At 35.9% G+C, this 9,616-nt stretch overlaps 1 non-coding gene across 1 annotated transcript; it reads left to right on the forward strand.

Moving 5' to 3' along the window:
* The first annotated feature begins 6,944 nt into the window (after positions 1-6,944).
* Trnas-aga (transfer RNA serine (anticodon AGA)) lies at positions 6,945-7,017 on the forward strand. The gene has a single exon. It is a non-coding gene; the product is annotated as a tRNA-Ser (tRNA).
* Positions 7,018-9,616: the final 2,599 nt, after the last annotated feature.

Genomic DNA, 9,616 nt, shown 5'->3' on the forward strand with positions numbered 1-9,616 from the left:
CGCCACTCCTGCATCGTTGGCCCCAGCAGGAATGTTCCAATCCCGGACGCATCCTCGTTTGGGCCTGGTTCAACGATTTTCGGCAGAAGGACGACTCCAATTAACACAAGTTTTTGGGTCGTTTCGTTGTTTTATTACGTGAAAGATTATTTTCTTTCCCGAGACAGTCACAGCATCGTCGTCGGCATCAGGGACAGAATTCCGAGAAGTACCGAATTTCAACACCGCAAGGTGTAATGGACATGATTTAAAAATATTTCATTCCGGGACGAGTCCTCCGCTCGTATCCCGTCTGCTGAAACCTAGGACGATGAGAACGTTTTACGATTAGAAAGTATGCTAATAATGGTTATGGCCGTGGAGTGTGCCTGGACTTTTCCGACGGAGGTACCTACTGCTGAGGCTCGACTTCAATGCTTACTGACTAAATAGGTTGCTAGTTAGCTAGCAACGAGCCTTTTCGAGGAGAAAGTGGGTAAAAGCCAAAAAAGTAGTGTCCCTCACTGCCGCGCGCCGAGCTGTGTTTCGAGAAGAGATAATTAAGCCATAAAAATTTTAAAAATTTACGATTTCACACTTGCTGTGACTCCGGTCGTTTGATGTGCACTGCTGATGTTGGAACAGCGACAAGAATGGCAATACAAATATTTTAAATAATTTGCCTGTTCTACCTAGAAACAAAATGTGAAACATCCATTGAGGATCAGTCGTTAGATGAACGTGCTTCGAGGGACGATATTCTTAATTACCTGAACGGATGAGTGACAGAAACCAAGATACCTTTGCATTATGCTCCGTTGATACCTCATTATTCAAACATTATCCAAAAGCTTTCATTCATGGTTGCATAACCGCTAGCTAAGCCCATCCCGATTTTTTAGCATTTATATTTACTTCTTGTGCATAAAACCAGGTGGCTGATATCTTGTAAGAACGGTAGAAAATGATTGAATTTTCATTCGAAGAATTCTCCTCTTTTGGAATGATAAATTTTATAAGCCTGCCATGATGTATATTTAACTGAAGTGAAAAATATTCGAAATATATTTTTGTTTTTTTAATGCTAAATTTTTTGGTTTTTCAATATTATATTTCAATTGGAATTTTGGATAAAAAGTGCATAAATTAAACATTTTTCAATCGCTGATACGTCGTGAGCTATTCGATGCATAGAAGTACATTTCAAATGGCAATAAATTCAACTTTCTAATATATACCATGAAGATATATCTAGAACTTCAAATGAAAGGAATTTCACTCAATTGAAGAACATTTTACTGCAAAAATCGAGATCAAATACTCGTATACCATCCCGACAAAAACAAAAATAATTCGTTTATAAAAAATAAACAAATTGTGATTTCGCATTATGCACAGCGTTGGTGAGTTTCTATCTTTAAGAAAACGTCTGTTTTCTTAAAGATAGAAAAATGTATGTAAAAATGTATCTATTGAAATAAAACGAAAACTCTATGGTTTATAGTATCATGTTCATGGGGCAAAATCCACATTTGTCAACTAAAACAATATATTGGCTCTTACACTGAGCTCTTACTTATTTTCTATTGATTTTTGTATTTTTAAGCATGGCGTTAACCCATTTACTAAGGCTGCCAAAAATGATCTAGAGATATAGCAGAAATTAAAACCCTCGAATACGATTTTCCACTTTACTCTACACATACAAGGTGAATCTCAAAAGTTGTAGAAAACCTTCGAATCTGCCTGACGAAACTAGTTAATCAGAACTAAAAACAAATACAAAAACGCAGAGTGAAGAAAAAAAATAAAAATCCAAAAACTCGGAAATACAAATAGCAATGATTTTCGAATTTGGTAGTTAAAATTTCTGAAAAAAATAATGGCGAGATACAAATTATTGTCTATTTCAAAATCTTCACACTTGCATGAGCGAAAGATTATGAACCTCAATAATTTTCGCTTCCGATTTCTTGTTCCGAAGTTGCAACATTCTTGCAATTCATTCAGTGGCGTAGCCAGAAATTTGGTTTGGAGGGGGTTTTGATGAAAATCGCAATTTTTTTGAAAAAATGCTAAAATTTAATATGAGTTTGATAAATTATTGAAAACTCAAAAAAAAGTAGTCTAACAGATGTCATTCCAGTCTACAAACAAGAAGGATCAACATGGAACAGTTTTCAAACCTCTATAGATTATTTTCTTGTATAATATGTCAATGAAGTCAAAAATTGCGATCTTTTAAAGTGGGATAAATGATCTAAAAAATTTTCAACGTTCAAGATCACCTAATATAATAATCCTTGACTTTGAAGGTTTGACAACTTCGGGATGTTATCAACATAAAACAGCACCTTCTTTGATATAGAAATTTTAGTGATTAACTCTCATAGAGGTAATTATGGTGAATTAATTTTTCAAAAATATTAAGAGACATGGTGCCTTCAGCAAAGTTTTTGATAATGTCATTTCAAACAATTTTGTTGAAAATATGAAGGCTACATGAATTCAACATATAGGGATTTAAATGGACTGGGCCTGCTATATTTCTTCTTAGTGAAGAAAAATTTAGGTGAAAACTTTTTTTTCTGCGCTACGGATAAAATTGTTTGAAACAATCATTGCGAGTTGAGAACACTAAACCTATAACTAAATTATGGATGGATGGAACTGAAACTTGCGTTTCGACCTCATCTCATCAGAATCCGACATCTGAAAATGGAATCACTCTTTGTGTTTTAAGTCCTTTTAATATCTGGGAATTATTTGTTTTATATCCAGTTCCCTTATTTTTTTTGTAAGCTTCAAAGGCACCTTGAACGCAATGTGAATTTATTATTTAATTACCGCAGAAGAGATTTATCAAATACAGTAATTTCAGAATAGCTTGTTGTAAAGGTTTTCTACTACTATATTTCGATACTCTGAATATGTAGGATATTTATGTCTTTGACAAAGTTGTTTGAAATAGCACTTTCGAAAACTTTGCTGGAGACATTAAGTCTCGACCCAAATTTGCTTGAAGAGTAATTCTTGTCTATAATTACTTCTAGGAGGATTAACCGTCAAAATTATTCTATCAGCAGATGAACAGTTTTACGTTTTGAAATTCTTCAATGTTACTTAACATCGAAATTTAACAGTTTCGAATGAATGTGATCGTGACCGTTAAAAATTTATCGAGCATTAATTTTACTTTTCTTTATTAGTCAACCTCACAACTTGCAGTACTAGTACGTAGCACACAAAATTTTAGTACGCCATTCATTGCATCCTGCTAAGAGGCTATTCATATAGTTGATAATACAACAAAAATCCAATGCTCATAAAACCGATCCTGACCTGCTAGAGACAAAATGACATCAGCTTTCAACTAGTTTCTGTAATGTTATTCTTGTTGTTAACCATATTGAATTGTTGTTTAAACTCTACACAATCTAAAAAAATACATTTTCAGCAAATGTTGAAATGTATGTAAGTTTTCGGTAAACAAGCTTATGTTTTATATGCAATCAACCTATTCAAATTTAGATTCCCATTCGAAAAATTGTCTCTAATCCATATTTTGAAGCATCTTTCCAAAAATGAGCTCATAATAATTCAGACAGTTATTTTTTTTTACATTGAAGTAATTTGACAACTATGGGATTTTGGCTAAGAGATAAGTTACAAGATCCCCTTCCCATAATTTTCCAAATGTTCTCATGACGCTTTAAACACAGTTCTCAATGTAGTGATCAGAGAATATTTTTCCAAAAATATTTTGTGGAATATTAAATTAAATTCGTCAGAATAATTTTTTTTTTCAATCCAATTAATTTTGGTTTGGGGGGGGTTTAACCCCCAAACCCCCCCCCCCTGGCTACGCCACTGAATACATTCCAAAATGCACACGAACAACAGAAAAACCAGATTAGTTATGCAATTTGCGGTTCGACTTCGTCTCATCAGAACTGGAGAGTGGAGAATAATTTCGTTTTTCTCCAATAAGGTTAAAATTGTTTAAAACCATCTTTGCGCGTGAAGATCCCAAAACCTATAACTAAATTTTTCATGGAATTGGCGTTTTAACTTCGTCTCATCAGAAACCGACACTAACTTAGTGACAGGACTAAGATAGCGCCGGATTGATACTACTCCGATTCCATGACATGGTTATGTTCAATATAATAGTGGAAATCTTTATTACATATTCAGTACGATTTTCACATACATACAATGGATCGACAGCCACGAGATGTTATGTGTTGATGCTGAACGACTAGAGATGGTCGGGTTTCAATTTTTTCGAACCCGAACCCGACCCGAGAGCTTCAAAATTGAAAAACCCGAACCCGATCCGAGCCCGAAATTTTAAAATTTGAAAAACCCGAACCTGACCCGAGCCCGACAACTTTAAAATTGCAAAACCCGCACCCGACCTGAACCCGATAATGGAAATTTTGCAAAACCCGAGCCCGACCTGAACCCGAAAATTTCAAAATTTAAAAACCCGAACCCGACCCGAACCAGAAAATTTATAGTTTAAGAAACCCGATCTAAACCGGACCTGCTAAAAAGGAGAATCAACCAATGATCCTGAAGATTGTTAATTTTAGACACACGAGCTGGATCAAAGACTCATCCACAAGAATCATCCATGACTCATCCAAATGAATTATAGAATCACTCGAACCGGAAGTAACACCATACGCGTCCAGCTATATCTGCCTATGACAAATCGAATTATTATTGTTATTATTTAAACGACAAATCGAATTACTGGCCAGAGGCATTTATATTTACTATTATTCGACGTTGAGTTTGTAATGTTCTGAGAAACTTATAAATCGTCGATATCTTATCCGGAAAGTAGGATAAATCGGCAGCTAACGCATGGGGAAACAAGAGGCATAATGATGACAGATTCAAACAATCTTGCCAGTCGTACTTAACCAAAATTTCAATTTTTTATCTAAAACCATTCCTGCTAGAGTAGTTGTGTATAATTTACTAGCTAATACCTGCCGCGCGTTGCTGCGACTTTCAACGAAATAGGAGTAAAACACAATTTGTTCCGAAGCGCCATCTAGCGGGCAGATAATCCCCAACCAAATACGCTCGAAAACAAATGTGTACTATGTATGAATTTTTATAGCAATCGGTTAAGCCATCTGGGAGTCCATAAATCACATACATAGATGGATAGATAGATAGATTACATGTATTAAATTAAGCTATGTCAATTGGCCATTCGTACACGATAGTTTACACGAAGTCGCTCGCGTTACTGGTTGGTACGGTCAAACTTGTGTCGAAAAGTGTCAATCAAGATTTTCTGACGCGTTCTTGATGTCACATCATTAGCTAGTACGTTATGCGCGCCAGTAGAAATGCTTCGACAACTCCAATGGAGATATCAGAACGACTCCAAACTTCTACAAATCCGTTCATGGCTTGAACAGAACACATAATATTTTTACGATCAATTTCTTAAAATCGTGAAAATTCATGTATTTTCATGAATGTGGATCATGCAACGGTTCAGCCCGGGGACAATCTGACAGAAAGTGCTTGTTTCTTATATGTACCACTGATTTGATAGTGGCGCTAGTATACCCTTACCATATGAGTGCCATTGTTGATAGATTGTACCTACTTCCCATTGATATCTAGTAGCTTGAACCAATATTTTCCGTCAAATTTACTTGGACTTGGTTTATTGATGACCATCATGAAAAATAAATCAGATAGATTTTAGACGCGAGACACGTATTGTTGAATGAATCTGTTACGAGTACTCGTTTAAAAAATGAAATAATTCGGGCAGTTTGCGAATCTGAATATAAGAAATTGTATTCATGACTAAAAAATACAATATCTAAGCATCAGAAAATATGACGAATTCTAGCGATTCAAAGGTGGTAAAATTTAGTTCGGTTATATATGTCATCCATTCGTACCACGAAATAAAGTTAAATACTACAGAAAGAGACTGAGTGTTATAGACGTAATCATCGTCAAAAAATAGTAGGGTGTGATCTGTTTAAAACCCGAACCCGACCCGAATCCGAAAATTCCAAATTCGAAAAACCCGAACCCGAAAGTTTAAAATTTCAAAACCCGGACCCGACCCAAACCCGAAAAATTCAAATTTGAAAACCCGGAACCCGACCCGATCCCGAGAAGTTTAAATTTACAAAACCCGAACCTGACCCAAAACCCGTCGGGTTCGGGTCGGGTCCGGGTTTTGGTCCAAAACCCGAACTCGACCATCTCTATGAACCACCTGAAACCAGCGGCGGATACAGCAGGAGGGTCCGTGTAATATTTATTTAGCTCAACGTTGTCTTTCGGCAAACTTATTTTATCATGTGGGTGTGTGTGAAGGGGATAAATAACCCACAATCCCCCCCCCCCCGCCTCAGCCTATCTTGGTATGCCTACTAGATGAAAGTGATTGGGATAAGAGAGGGGTGGGTCTAAAGAGAGTGCATGAGGTGGATGTTTGAGGGGGAATTGTTGGGCGCATTGAGGGGAGGTGGCTTACTGCGGGGAGCGACATGATGGGGGAGGGAGCTCAGGGAAGGGTGTGCAATGTGGGAAGAGACAACTCCTCGCTGTATACTCCTAGCTACGCCTCTGTCAAAATACAGAAAGTAAAAAAAAATAGGTTGACGATTTTCAGAGTGATTGCATAACCTTTCTATATGAGAAAGGCAAAAAATGATTTTCAATTGGATGAAAACCATAATTTTATAATTAGAAACCTATTCCTGAGTACTCTTAGTAAGCATCTCAAATATTGACACACTGAAACAATATATAAAAATTCGACAGGAATTTTAAGATAACAAGTTAAAATTTTCCCAGCATTATTCACCCCCTACAGTACTGCCCTTTCATGCTATTGTGACGTTAGCGCCAATAGGAATATTTGTCAGGAAACCAATTTTTGTGTTTCGTGATGTTTTCAAAAGCACAGTTCCTCGATGGCGGAGTGGTTAACGCACTCAACTAGAGACTGAGAGATCGCAGGTTCGATTCCTGCTTGAGGACATATCTTTTCTCAGTGTGTCCAATAAAAGGTGAATTGTCACCGCTCCGGTTATTCTTTCTCTGTCGATTTCCCATTGGACGCGTTCCTAACAACCTTGAAAAAAATAAAAACATGAACCACGTCGAAAACAAGGAATATACATTTAAGTAATAATAACATTTTCATATTCATCGATTTAGTATCTCAAAGACGGCGCCGGTAGTTAAGTGGCATGTCTAGTGTTTAGATAGTAAAGTCGCCTCTCTAGTGTCGGTGATAGGCATTCAGTGCAGAATGAGACAGAAGAAAAAAAATAACAATAATTAGCATTTTCACCTTTCGAAAATACAAATGTTCAATACCTTCACTGTTACGTAAACAAATGAACAAAGCGAAACATCGAAATTAATCGAACCCCTTTTTTATTTCGATTATAGAGGTTTTAACCTTAAGGTCATTCGCTTCTTCGGGTTAGAAAAATCTCTTATGAAAAATTTATAACCCTATGTGCGGGGTCGGGAATCGAACCCAGGTGTGCTGCGTACAAGGCAATCGATTTACCAACTACGCTACGCCCACCCCCTACTCGAACCTATTGATATGATCCGCACAATCCATTTCAATGCCAGTTACGTAAAACAGTCGAAATAGGAATGCACGTTGCCATGAGAAACAAATCCTAGAATACCTACGAGATCCATTCCAGCCAATATATTTTGATTCCTGATTCCGATTCATGCACTTCGCCGTGACGCCGAATTCACCATTTGACCATAAACTGAGATTTTGAAATTAGCAAAGCAAAACTGAATTTTAAATTTGGAATTATTTATTTCTGCAGCACAAAAATGTTCTGCTTGTGTTAATCATATTTTATGACAACAATTCAAGAATATTTATAAAAATATTTAACGTGGTAGAAAATATTTGGGACCATTCGAAAAAAATGTACACACAATGTAAATCGCCGAATGCCCAAACTTCTTCAAATATTGTCAAGGGCACGCACATTTACCTAAACTCATTTTCATTAAATATTGAAGGGTTTACTTTGATGCAGGATCGATTTTTAGAAATGTGCGGCACCTCTCCCCAAATTACCCTGTCTCATCTGCTTTCACTTAGGCCAATGGTAGTAAATTCAATAATGATGTCGATGTCTAGGATGCTCCTTTCCTTTGACGTGGCTAAAGCAGACGAGAAACTAATTTCCGATTTCAACAAGAAATACACAAGAACCCTTGCAAGAAGCCCAATCTAACAACATTATTTATTTCGGTTGATCTAACAGCATAAAAAAGATCATCCTATAAACAGAACCGTAGCGTGGTCTTAAGGTGCCCTTGGCGGAGTCTCAGTTTAGCGCCCCTTGCGACCAACGATTTTTCGGAGTATGTATGACTTTTATAAAAAATATGCACACCAATTTTCGTAACATCCTTCCAAAGGGAAGCATAAAACAGAAATTAACCTGCCTGTTTCGGACATTCTTTCAAATATCACTTTAAGCCGGCCCGCACAACAAGAAGCTCCTTCGAAAAAAAAACTAGCTGATTGTAAAATGGTTGTCGAATAAGATTCGTTATCGAAGACTTTGGCTTCCCCTTTCAAATCATGCACATTGAGCTTCGTTGGAGTAAGCAAATTACACCACTGGCGACAAGCCTTGTATGAAGGGCTACCGCATCTACATGCCCACTAATAAAGTAGCGATCGACGGTGTAGTCAGCGATTCGAGTTTATCATCCGTGGATCTACTGAAGCACAAAGTTGGTTGTCCTTACTTCTTCTAGCGAGCGATGATTTTGAGTGGCAATCGCACTGGACGGAACAAAATTGTAAAAGAAATTCTAATAAAGCTACGCCATTTACTACGACAAATCATTCTATGTATGTATGTGCCAATCGTACTGAATATGTAATAGACATTTTCACCATTATATTGTGCATAACCAGCTATGGAATCGTAGTTTGGGCAAATGAGAAAAGCACAATTGCATCACTAAGTGGATTAAAAATTGTTATTGACCATATCCTTGCTTTTATTATTTTTTATTTCTTTTTTTTTATTTTCTCAATCAATGTTGTTTTCTATAGTGTATCATTTTATTTTTTCTACTAATTTTTGTTTTCCTTTTAGTTCAATTATTAGTTTACCATTTTTCATCTTATTTTTCAAAATTTTCCCTTTTATCCATTTTTTTCAATTTTTTAAGGTAATTTGATTTTAATCCGTTACATCTATTTCTCTAATTTTATGCATTTTCAATGTTTTACATACTCTTTCTATCTTCTTGTTTTTTATTTATATGTTCTTTTTATTTCCGATTTATTCAGGTTTCAGTTTTTTCAATATAAATTGCCCTTGTTAAAATTATTTTATTTCTACAGATTTTTATTACTTTTACCAATTTCCTGTTTCCTTTTATAAATTTTTGTTGAGTTTCTATTTTGGTTTTTTTCGATCATACACTTTTGGAAACCCGGCTTTGTTTTGTTCATTTAGTTGATTTTGATATTTTTGTCTCTTTGTACGTTCTATCAATATTCAGTTTTTCCATTGTTTAATTTTTTTATGTTACTTTGATCTTTGATGAGATTTTTGATTTTTGAAATTAC

The sequence above is a fragment of the Topomyia yanbarensis genome, chromosome 3 (assembly GCF_030247195.1).
Source record: "Topomyia yanbarensis strain Yona2022 chromosome 3, ASM3024719v1, whole genome shotgun sequence".
NCBI lineage: Eukaryota > Metazoa > Arthropoda > Insecta > Diptera > Culicidae > Topomyia > Topomyia yanbarensis.